The following is a 12,991-nucleotide window of genomic DNA, read 5'->3' on the forward strand; positions in this document are numbered from 1 at the left end:
TGAGATGCGCCCTCAGCTTGGAGAGAGAAGACGCCACCTCCGAGCGCTGCAATACCTCCCCGCATCTCTGGACCGGACCGCGTTTGATTCTGCCCCTGAGCCAAGGTGCACCTTGTGCTATCGACTGCCTGTCCTTCCCTGCCATCAATCCCCGTGTAAGTCAGCCTTGTCCCGTTTGTCTGTGGTCTGTCGGGGATAGATAAGACTGTGTCTAAGTGCCCATCTTTTCTGTGCTTTACCTCTTACCCTGTAATCTACCCCTTTTCTGCATCACCAATTATATCCTCCTCCGGAGGTCTTGAGAACTGTACCCCTTGTGTCGTTTCATTTAACCCAGCCGTTGTGTCCTTTCCATCATTGATTTAGCGTAGCGCGATTCGGCCAACGTTCGAGTGGAATCGGGCGGGATCGGGTTCTAATCGGGGAGTAACTGTTCGGACGCGGTAATACCAAACCGCTCGGTAAAACAACATCTAAAACCGCGTCTGTAACAATATGTGTTCGGTACCGTCCCCCAAACAGTGATGACTCCATCTACATTTCACTGTCTGACAACATGGTCCAAATTCTATCCACTCATCCCAACTCTCTCTTCCTCATATGTGGTGACTTCAACTGTCATCATGCCACCTGGTTGGGTGTGGGTTCCTCTCTCACCAGTCATGGCACCTCAGCAAAGGACTTCTGTGACTCACTGGGATTGACACAATCTGTCAATTTCCCGACCCGGATCTCAGCCAATGGAGTATCTTCTCTTCTAGACTTGGTTATGACAAACTTCCCTGCTAATGTCTGCTGCTCTTCTTCTGCTCCAATCGGTTCTTCTGATCATGTGCTTGTCAAAGTGGACATCTCTCTGGCCATTCTCAGAGAGCCTCCTCAGCGTCGACGAGTCTGGCATTTCACTCAGGCCGACTGGGACGGTCTTCAAGCAGCCATCAATCGTCTGGATTGGTCTCCCATCTCCACTGCCTCTGACATCAATTCTTCCTGGGAATTCTTCCAAAGCAAACTGATCTCTCTCATGCACAGATTTATCCCATCTCGTCTTCAGTTGTCTTACCCTTCCTCCCATCCATGGTACACTGAATCTTGTGGTGAGGCAGTTGCCCTGAAACAACTTGCCTTTGCCTCTTGGAAGGCTAATCCAACTGAAGGCAATCTCAGTTCCTTCCACCAAGCTCGGAACAAGTGTGTGTCTACCCTCAGGAGTGCCAGGAAGCACTATCTCTCCTCACTCAAGAATGAACTCTCAAACCTGTCTCCTTCCTCCAAATCCTGGTGGCGTCTGGTCAAATCCGTTTCTGGTGTTTGTTCCCCCTCCATCCCCTCCCTTACCTCAAATGGCCACACAGTTGACATCGCACGTGACAAAGCTGAATGCCTCAACTCTGTGTTCGCCTCAAAATCCTTAGTCCCAAACCCATCTCTCTCTGTTCCCACCTTTCCCAGTCGAACCCAACTGCTCCTGGACTCTGTGTCCTTCTCTCCTGACAAGGTGGAGGAGTTTTTGTCAAACCTCGACTCTGATTCTGCAACTGGACCAGACGGCATCAGCCCACGGGTCCTAAAATCCTGCTCTGCCGCTCTATCTCACCCTCTCTCTGTTCTTTTCACCCTATCTTTTGCTCAAGGTCATCTGCCAGCATCCTGGAAATCAGCTAACATTACCGCTTTACACAAAAAGGTGCAAAAACAGATCCTTGCAACTACAGACCAATCAGCCTGCTCCCAATTATCAGCAAAGTCATGGAATCCATCATTGCTTCGGATATGAAATCTTTCCTCTTCTCCAATGGGTTGATCTCTGATCATCAATTTGGTTTCAGACCAGGTCACTCTACTCTGGACATGCTGCTTCTGCTGTCTCAACAATGGATGGAGGTCCTCAATGCCAAACAGGAAATCAGAGCTGTCTCCCTTGACATATCACGGGCCTTTGATACGGTCTGGCACCCAGCTCTGCTCACCAAACTCTCCTCCTATGGTATCCATGGAAATCTCCATGCATGGCTTGCGGACTTCCTCTCTGGTTGTAGTCAACGTGTGGCCCTGAATGGATTTCTCTCATCTCCCCTTCCTGTTCAGGCTGGAGTTCCCCAAGGAAGTGTGCTGGGCCCTGTGCTTTTTCTGGTCTTTATCAATGATCTCTCCGACTCTCTGGAAAATCCTCTCTATCTCTTTGCTGATGACTCCACTCTCTGCCGCTCCATTCCTCTTCCCTCAGATCGGCAGTCTGCAGCCTCCTCACTCTCTGAAGACCTGGACAAAATCACAGACTGGTCTAACAAGTGGAACATGTCTTTCAATCCTGACAAATCTCACTCTCTTACTATGTCTCTCTGAAAAGATCGACTGGACAACCCTCCCATCTACTTTCTCAACAATCCTCTCCAAGAAGTTCTGTCGCTCAAGCTTTTGGGTCTCACTATCTGCCAGGATCTTTCTTGGGAAAACCACATTTCCAAGCTGGCCTCCAAAGCCAGTCGCCGACTGGGCATCCTCCGTCGTGCGAAGTCCTTCCTCGGCACACCTGAGCTCCTCACCACATACAAGGCTTTCATCCGCAGCTCAATGGAATACTGTTCTCCCCTATGGGCCGGTGCTCCTGCCTCACACCTGGCTCGGCTTCACGCTGTTGAATCCAAAGCTTTCAAAATCATTGGAATCTCCCGCGATGAAGCTATCTCTGAGGGCCTTTCACTCACTCACCGCAGGCAGGTAGGTGGTCTTTCTGTCTTCTACCGACTCCTCTCCGGCCTTGCTCCCCCAGCTCTCTCTGTGCTCTGTCCCCCAAATATTCCTACAGGTCGCACAAGATCTGCCAGCAACCCTCTGATGGTTAAACTGCCGAAATCTCGGCTCTCTGCTCACCTTCACTCTTTCATTCCTCTTTTCTCCCGCCTCTGGAACAAACTCCCACACTCCCTTCAATCCCTCTCCTCCCTCCAGGTCTTTAAAACAGCTGTTCACCACCATCTCCTATCTTCCCCCATCCAAAACCTTGATCTTTTCTACCCCCACTAATTCACCCCAGATCCACCTTGTTTGAAATTCCAACTTCTTTCCTGGAAATCCTGGCAGTGTCCATATGTTTATACCTCTCCCACACCCCCCCCCCCCCTTCACATGCCTCCCCCCCAAAGCCCTCTCCCTCCCACAGATCTCTCGATGTCTCCATGTCTCTCGGTCCCTGCTCTCAAATGTTGTGTTTGTGTCCTTCCCCCCCACTCCCCATCTTGTCCACCGCTCCCGATGTTATTTGTTTTATGTGTCTGTTTGTCTTTCTGTGTGATTAATGTTCGCTCTTTCACGAGCCTCGATCTTGTATAAATAAATAAATAAAAAAAGGTATCCATATGAACCGAGGATCGGTACTTTCATCGTGTAAAATGAACTAAAGTACCAATATGAACCGAGGATCGGTACTTTCATTGTCTAAAATGAACCAAGGTACAAATATGAACCGAGGATCGGTACTTTCATTGTGTAAAATGAACTAAAGTACCAATATGAACCGAGGATCGGTACTTTCATCGTGTAAAATGAACCAAGGTACAAATATGAACCAAGGATCGGTACTTTCATCGTGTAAAATGAACCAAGGTACCCATATGAACCAAGGATCGGTACTTTCATCGTGTAAAATGAACCAAGGTACAAATATGAACCAAGGATTGGTACTTTCATCGTGTAAAATGAAACAAGGTACAAATGTGAACCAAGGATCGGTACTTTCATCGTGTAAAATGAACCAAGGTACTGTTACATATTTATGGGAATGTATGTGAATTACTATTCAGGTCTTTGCTTATCAATGTGTAGTCGATTAAGGGTTGTTGTGGTTGGAGGGTCAGGAGCCCTTCTGGAAAAAGAGACCGGAAACGGAAGAAGAAAAGACACGAGGTCGAGAGAAGCGACGAGGCTTCTTCTTCCTCGCCCCGCTCCGACGAGAGGTGGGAACGATATTGAGCCGTGTGGAAAAGCGGCGTTCCCAAGCCCGTCTGGCGAGAGGAGTTACCGGGACGGGTACCTACCCGGTGGACACGTCAAGCTGCCGTGGGGCCGTGCACCGACCCAGCGTCTGGCACCGTTCGCGGCACCGTCTACAAAGACGCGTACGGGTCGCACGTTGGGGCCTAACACGCGTTGCAAGCGGCGTGTGGCTTTTGCCTGCTTTACAGTACCCGCTTCGCGTGGCCAGGAGGGGGCTGCAGCCGTGGTTCCCGGTACGATACATGCCCGGTGGAAAAACGTCCGCCCGGGGTTCGTTCAACCGCCCGAGTGCAGCGAAGCCGACCATCATCTTGGTCAGGAGGGGCCCAGAGACATTGTGAGGGACAGAGACCAAAGGGGGTCGTGAGTACAAAAGGGGACACACGTATGTAAGATGGCCATCTTAATCATCTAGGGGATGGATTGTTGAGTGTGAATTGTGGATGGTGGATTGCTCGGGGAATATATCCTTGATTGTATCATTGCAATTGTATGGTATCATTACCATTGAAATATATCATTGAAAATCAGTTTTCTCTTGGGTGGAATTCATAGGGATTGCGTTGCGAAAGCGCATATATAATACCACTTTCTGGCGAAGTTCCTCTCACGGTCCGGGGGTCACCGAGACCAGGTAGTCACCGAGGGGACCACGTAACAGAATTGGGGGCTCGTCCAAATTACGATTTGCGGATTCGCAATTGGGTCTACGTCCGGGATCTAAAATTGTATAAAATAATAAAATAATATTTTTATTAATTAAAATTTATTAATTAAGTATTAATTGGTAAATTTTTGGGGAAATTGGGGGTAAAGTATTGGGTGAAGGTTAACAGGGGTTAACGATAGGCACCATGGCGTTTGTGGCACAGAACTTTGCGGTAACCCCGAGTGAGGCACAGTTCCGAGCGTTACTAAAGTCGGACCTCTTGAAATTGGCCAAACATTTTAACTTGGAGGTCCGAACTAATTTGAGGAAGGCAGAGTTGCAGGCCACGGTGATACAATCTATGGTGGGATTAGGAACATGGGACGAGTTAGCCTGGGAGTGGCTACCCGAAGAACCAGAAGACGTTGAGCTCCGGAAACTGGAGTTGCAATTACGGAGCCAGGAACGGATCAAAGAAGAAGAAAGGAAAGCAGAAGAGAGGAGAGAAGAGAAACAAGCACAGGAAAGGAGAGTGGAACGAGAACTCCAGGAAAGGTTAAAAGAAGAAGAAAGGAAAGCAGAAAAGGAAAGAGCAGAAGAAGAAAGGAAAGCAGAGGAGAGGAGAGAAGAGAAACAAGCACAGGAAAGGAGAGTGGAACGAGAACTCCAGGAAAGGTTAAAAGAAGAAGAAAGGAAAGCAGAAAAGGAAAGAGCAGAAGAAGAAAGGAAAGCAGAGGAGAGGAGAGAAGAGAAACAAGCAGAGGAGAGGAGAGCTGCAAGGGAACTCGAAGCAGAGGAGAGAAAAGCAGAAAGGGAATTAAAGGAACGTGACATGGAGCTTCGGCAGGAAATTAAATTCAAGGAGCTGGAGTTAATGAGAGAACGGGGAGAGGCACCACCCTTGCTGACGGGGTCGACACCTAACCAGAAAACCTGGGATGTGGGCAGACATGTGAGGCTGGTTCCACCGTTCAGTGAAAAGGAAGTCGCGAAATTTTTTCCACACTTTGAGAAAGTGGCTCGACAATTAAACTGGCCGGAGGAGGCCTGGACCATACTAGTGCAAAGTGTGCTGGTGGGAAAAGCTCAAGAGATTTATTCGGCGCTACCAATGGACCAATGTGCAGATTATGAGGTACTGAAGAAGCACATCCTCAAAGCCTATGAGTTGGTTCCGGAAGCTTACAGGCAAAAATTCAGGAATGCCAGGAAGAGGGAGAGTGAGACCCATGTGGAGTTTGCCAGAGTGAAAGAAAACATGTTTGATCGGTGGTGTGAGTCAAAAGGAGTCGGGAAAGACTTCGAAACATTGCGTGACTTGATCCTGGTGGAGGAATTTCAGCAGTGTGTCCACGAGGACATCAAAGTGTACCTGCAGGAAAAGAAAGTACCAAAGTTGTGGGACGCAGCCACCATGGCAGATGAGTATGCCTTAACCCACCGAATAGGGGTCCACAAACCTAACTCCTCGCCTAGACTTCAGCAGGGGAGTTATGGAACACCCGGTGCGGAGAACGACCTTACATGGCGGCGGCCTCGAGATGATTATGGGGACAACTATGATACCCCAACTGTTAGAAATCAGAGGGCTACGGGCCCAAGACAAACTTATTTTTCGGGGGGCTCAAGGCCGACCCCGAGGTTCTCCCCCGGGCCTACTTGTGCTTTTTGCCATAAAACTGGACACTTGATGTCCCAATGTTACCTCCGGAAAAGGGAGAACCCGGAACGGAATCAGTCTAGTGCGACTCCGAATGCACTGGCAAGTGTGAGAAATCATTCTTGGAGAGCAGAGCTGGGGGAAGATTCCCCTGTCAAAGGTACGGCGTCCCGGGAGAACCTTGTTCAGGAGGGCTACAAACATTTCATTTCAGAGGGGTTCGTGTCGCTGGATGGCGACCCGAGTAACCAGAAGCCAGTTAGGGTATTGAGGGACACAGGAGCCCACCAATCGTTGATGCTGGAGGGCATTTTGCCATTGTCGGAGAAGACGGCAACGGGGGTTAGTGTGCTTTTACAGGGGGTCGGGGGCTATGTTAAAGCTCCGCTTCATGTCATCCAGTTGAGTTCTGAGTTGGTATCAGGGCCGGTCACCGTAGGCTTACAAGCCACACTTCCTGTAGAGGGTGTATCTGTGGTTATCGGGAATGATTTGGCCGGGGGTCAAGTTTATGGTAACCTGAGGGTTGGTAAAGAGCCCAGCAGGGAAAATAACACCACACCAGCTCGGGATGGTGACAAAAGTACCAAGTTATTTGTAGGGGGACTGAACTTCAAAACAGAGGAAGAAGTTCTGACCTCTGTCTTCAACAGATATGGGCCGCTGGTGGAAGTGCGGTTGGTCAGAGACAGGGAAACGCAACAGTCAAGAGGGTTCGGCTTTGTCACGTTTGCAAGCACAAAAGACGCCAGAGAGGCAGAGAAGAATTGGAATGGCAAGGATTTGGAGGGTCGGACCATAACAGTAGGGAAGGCATTTCGTAGGCGTCGAGAGGTCTACAGGAGAGGACAACTGGGCGGTAGTTTTGGTGGTGGCCGCAATCAATATTATTATGGAGGCTCCCTGAGTTACGGCAGCTCCCGAAGGAAGGATTGTCAAAGTAGTGGCCAAGAAGGAGACCGCTATTCATGGGACTACAGTGACAAGCGGTCCCACCATAATTATTAGGGAAGTTCTGAAAAGTGGAAGCACTGAATGCGGCGGAGCCGCCGAGCCAAGATTCCTACATGGATTAACCGTGAACGCCACGTTCCTAAAGGCGTCCAGGTAGTGAACTTTCATGCACGGACTAACCGTGAACTCCACGTTCCTCAAGGCGTCCATGTAGAGAACTTTCCTGCATGGACTAACCGTGAACTCCACGTTCCTAAAGGCATCCATGTAGTGAATACTCGGCTTGGCCTCCCGGAAAAAGTGCTATCGAGTTGCTTAACTTTGGATCTTTGATCAACCCCTTAACCTTCATTCACAAGAAACTGACAGTCAAAGTCAGAGGGTCATGAGATGGAGTTGGGCTTGGCAGGAGTCCAACGGGAAATTGAACATGTAAAGGGCAGGGACAATGTCGTTGCTGGTGCTTTGTCCAGAGTGAATTACCTTTGAAAATCTCTGGGGGTTTTATGAAATTTTGTTGCTTTATTTTTAAGTGATAACTGTGCCCGGGGGGAACTGATAATGTGGGGGGGGGGGGGGGGGGGTTGAGTTATCTGGTTTGTTTATCCAAGTTGGCCGGCAAAGAAAGTTTTCGCTGGGTTCAAACTTTCTTTCTTGAAGGGGGGGAGTGTTACATATTTATGGGAATGTATGTGAATTACTATTCAGGTCTTTGCTTATCAATGTGTAGTCGATTAAGGGTTGTTGTGGTTGGAGGGTCAGGAGCCCTTCTGGAAAAAGAGACCGGAAACGGAAGAAGAAAAGACACGAGGTCGAGAGAAGCGACGAGGATTCTTCTTCCTCGCCCCGCTCCGACGAGAGGTGGGATAGATATTGAGCCGTGTGGAAAAGCGGCGTTCCCAAGCCCGTCTGGCGAGAGGAGTTACCGGGACGGGTACCTACCCGGTGGACACGTCAAGCTGCCGTGGGGCCGTGCACCGACCCAGCGTCTGGCACCGTTCGCGGCACCGTCTACAAAGACGCGTACGGGTCGCACGTTGGGGCCTAACACGCGTTGCAAGCGGCGTGTGGCTTTTGCCTGCATTACAGTACCCACTTCGCGTGGCCAGGAGGGGGCTGCAGCCGTGGTTCCCGGTACGATACATGCCCGGTGGAAAAACGTCCGCCCGGGGTTCGTTCAACCGCCCGAGTGCGGCGAAGCCGACCATCATCTTGGTCAGGAGGGGCCCAGAGACATTGTGAGGGACAGAGACCAAAGGGGGTCGTGAGTACAAAAGGGGACACACGTATGTAAGATGGCCATCTTAATCATCTAGGGGATGGATTGTTGAGTGTGAATTGTGGATGGTGGATTGCTCGGGGAATATATCCTTGATTGTATCATTGAAATTGTATGGTATCATTACCATTGAAATATATCATTGAAAATCAGTTTTCTCTTGGGTGGAATTCATAGGGATTGCGTTGCGAAAGCGCATATATAATACCACTTTCTGGCGAAGTTCCTCTCACGGTCCGGGGGTCACCGAGACCAGGTAGTCACCGAGGGGACCACGTAACAGTACAAATGTGAACCAAGGATCGGTACTTTCATCGTGTAAAATGAACCAAGGTACAAATATGAACCAAGGATCGGTACTTTCATCGTATAAAATGAACCAAGGTACAAATGTGAACCAAGGATCGGTACTTTCATCGTGTAAAATGAACCAAGGTACAAATGTGAACCAAGGATCGGTACTTTCATCGTGTAAAATGAACCAAGGTACAAATGTGAACCAAGGATCGGTACTTTCATCGTGTAAAATGAACCAAGGTACAAATATGAACCGAGGATCGGTACGTTCATCGTGTAAAATGAACCAAGGTACAAACATGAACCAAGGATCGGTACTTCCTTTGTTTAAAATGAACCAAGGTACAAACATGAACCAAGGATCGGTACTTTCATCGTGTAAAATGAACCAAGGTACAAACATGAACCAAGGATCGGTACTTTCATCGTGTAAAATGAACCAAGTTACAAACATGAACCAAGGATCGGTATTTTCATTGTTTAAAATGAACCAAGGTACAAATATGAACCAAGGATCGGTACTTTCATTGTGTAAAATGAACCAAGGTACAAACATGAACCGAGGATCGGTACTTTCATTGTGTAAAATGAACTAAAGTACCAATATGAACCAAGGATCGGTATTTTCATTGTTTAAAATGAACCAAGGTACAAATGTGAACCAAGGATCGGTATTTTCATTGTTTAAAATGAACCAAGGTACAAATGTGAACCAAGGATCGGTATTTTCATTGTTTAAAATGAACCAAGGTACAAATATGAACCAAGGATCGGTACTTTCATTGTGTAAAATGAACCAAGGTACAAATATGAACCAAGGATCGGTATTTTCATCGTGTAAAATGAACCAAGGTACAAACATGAACCGAGGATCGGTACTTTCATTGTGTAAAATGAACTAAAGTACCAATATGCATGCACCGAGGATCGGTACTTTCATTGTGTAAAATGAACTAAAATACCAATATGCACCGAGTGTTGTATTTACTTTTAAGAAATGTTATTTTATTATTATTTTGAGCTCTTTCAACCAAGGCAAGAACAAAAGGCCTCATTTCCCCCCCTTTTCTATATTTTACTTTGCGCTTCCAGATCGTAAAAACTAAATGGCACAAAAATTTTCACCAAACAAGACCATGAAGAACTTGAAATTTTTAGTGGAACAATTGGAACACAGGTGTGGTCTTTACCGCATGATTTGTCACCTGGTTGCAGAACCGGTGTCGGTGTACGCATGATTAAGGAAACAACATGAACAATGTGTCATATTTTTTTGTATTTAACAATAAGCTTTGGCTATTGAATAACCCACGGAACGAGGTTTTAAACCTTCCTCCTGACCTTTGTCAAAGCACACGTCGTGCAAAATAAATATGTCGATAGGCAAGGTGCACAGCCACATTCTTTTGTCACTCAGTCACAGTTTGAACACCTCCAACTATATTCCCAAGCGAGACATGAGGATGTCATGAGAGGGAAACTTTGAGAATGTCCAACATTCAGATGGAATCAACTTTGTGGAGAAGAAGTCCAAGTGAGTACATCAAAGGAAAATAACAATAAATATGATAAAATACATTTTGGGATGGGCCTTACCTGTTTTAATGCTACCATCCGTACTATATTCGTATATTTTTTTCATTTCTATCTCCACATCCGTTTGAGTTAAAAAAAAAACTTTTTATACATACCTGTATTTGATTCCCCTCGGTATGCCTTCAGAAAGTATTCACACCCCTTGACATTTTCACATTTTGTTGTGTTAGAACCTGAATTTAAAATGGATTAAATTGAGATTGGTGCCACTGATCGAGACCTAATGCCCCATAATGTCAAAGTGGAATTTTTTTCGTAGAAATCTTTACAAAGTAATTAAAAATGAATAGCTGAAATGTCTCAAGTCAATAAGTATTCAACCCCTTTGCTATGTCTCCAAATTGAGCTCAGGTGCATCCAATTTCTTTTGATCACCCTTGAGATGTCTCTGTAACTTCATTGGAGTCCAACTGTGGCCAATTAAATTGACTGGACATTATTTAGAAAGAAACACCTTTCTATAAAAGGTCCCACAGTTGACAGCGCACGTCAGAGCAGAAACTCTACCATGAAGTCCATGGAACTCTCAGTAGAACTCAGATATAATTGGGAGGAGGCATAGATCTGGGGAAGGGTATAAAACAATTTCTAGAGTGTTTAAAGTTCCCAAGAGCACAGTCAAATTCATGACTAGGAAATGGAAAGAATATAGAACTACCCGGACTCTTCCTAATGCTGGCCGCCTGACCAACCTGAGCAACCGGGCAAGAAGGAGGTCACACCTGGTCAGGGTGGTCAGGGAGGTCAGGGTGCGCACACCTGGTCAGGGAGGTGACGGAGAACCCAATGGCCACTCTGAGAGAACTACAGAGTTCCTTGGCTGAGATGGGAGAACCTGCCAGACGGACAACAGTCTCTGCAGCACTTCACAAATCTAGGCTTCAAGGAAGCCACTCCTGAGAATAACGCAGAGGACAGCATGCCTGGAATTTGCAAAAACGCACGTGAAAGACTCAGAGAATGAGGAAAAATATTCTGTGGTCTGATGAGACGAAAATTGAACTCTTTGGCCTCAATGAAAACTGCTACATCTGGTGGAATCCGAGCTCAGCTCATCACCCATCCAACACCATCCCTACCGTGAAGCATGGTGGTGGCAACATCATGATATGGAGATGCTTTTCAGCAGCAGGGACTGGGAGACTTGTAAGGATAGAGGGAACAATAAATGGAGCCAAATACAAGCAAATCCTTGAGGAGAACCTGCTTCAGAGTGCAAAAGACCTCAGACTGCGACAAAGATTTACATTCCAACAGGGCAATGACCCCAAGCATACAGCCAAAGCAACACTGGAATGGCTTCAGAACAAGAACGTGAAAGTCCTTGAGTGGCCCAGCCAAAGTCCAGACTTGAATCCCATGGAGAATCCGTGGAAAGACTTGAAGATTCTGTTCACCGACGCTCCCCATCCAACTTGACAGAGCTTGAGCAAATCTGCCAAGAATAATGGGAGAAACTCCCCAAATCTAGATGTGCAAAGCTGATACAGACTTACCCAAGAAGACTCAGAGATGTGATCGCTGCCAAAGGCGCTTCGACAAAGTATTGACTCAGTGGGCTGAATACTTATGTGAATTAGATATTTCTGTATTTCATTTTCAATTAATTTGTAAAAAGTTCTAAAAACATGTTTTTACTTTGACATTATGGGGTATTTTGTGGAGATTGGACACGCTGTGTTAGACATTTTTTACAGGTATGAAAGACACGTTGGACATTTTTTACAGGAATGAAAGATTAACCCCGATAAAACTTCCGAGGGACACTTAAAAGGTACACACACGTAAGATAAACAGTTTAGACAATAATACAAATGTGACAATGACTTAGCTTCGAGCGTGCGTGAAGATCGTGGAACAGCTTCGAAAATCCGTGACCACCCCGATCAAGATCTCGCGAAATCTCCCTCGCGAGATCTTGGTCACAAAGATTGGTCACAAAAAATCTCAATTTATCCATTTTAAAGTCGGACTGTAACACAACAAACTGTGAAAAAGTCAAGGGGTGTGAATACTTTCTGAAGGCATTGTATACAGTTCCAGTAAACAGAGCTGTGCAGCACCCATTGGTAAGCACCCCTGTATCGATTCCCCTCGGTATGCTCATGTCCAAAATATAACACAGAATCACACACAAAATAATTTCAGGTTACTTAAAGACCGACTGATGGTTGAAGAATGTATTACCAAACATATGACGTCATCGCCGGGTAGTTCAGTAAAACTTCTCTGATTTACTGAAAATTCACAAATTACACAACCTAAGCCTTTGGTTACAAAAATATGTGTGGATTTCAAAACCTGGATCTTGGGCCAAGAGGCCCCACCTTGAGTCACCCCATGCAAATCACTCTTTGTCTGTGTTTCTTCTTCACATCAGCCCTTTATTTCTCAACTTAAAATAGGTAGTTGTTAAATTATACCCTCAAAAGGCCTTAAAGCTTAAGGGATGTCGTTCCGGTGTATGTATGTTCCTTTTTCACACAGCTATTGAAAGGGAGGGGCCAGATGAATCGGTGGTTATGATCAGAAGTGACGAGGAATAGGTTATGAGTGTGGG

The sequence above is a fragment of the Myxine glutinosa genome, chromosome 5 (genome assembly GCF_964187855.1).
Source record: "Myxine glutinosa chromosome 5, kmMyxGlut1.1, whole genome shotgun sequence".
Classification (NCBI taxonomy): Eukaryota; Metazoa; Chordata; class Myxini; order Myxiniformes; family Myxinidae; genus Myxine; species Myxine glutinosa.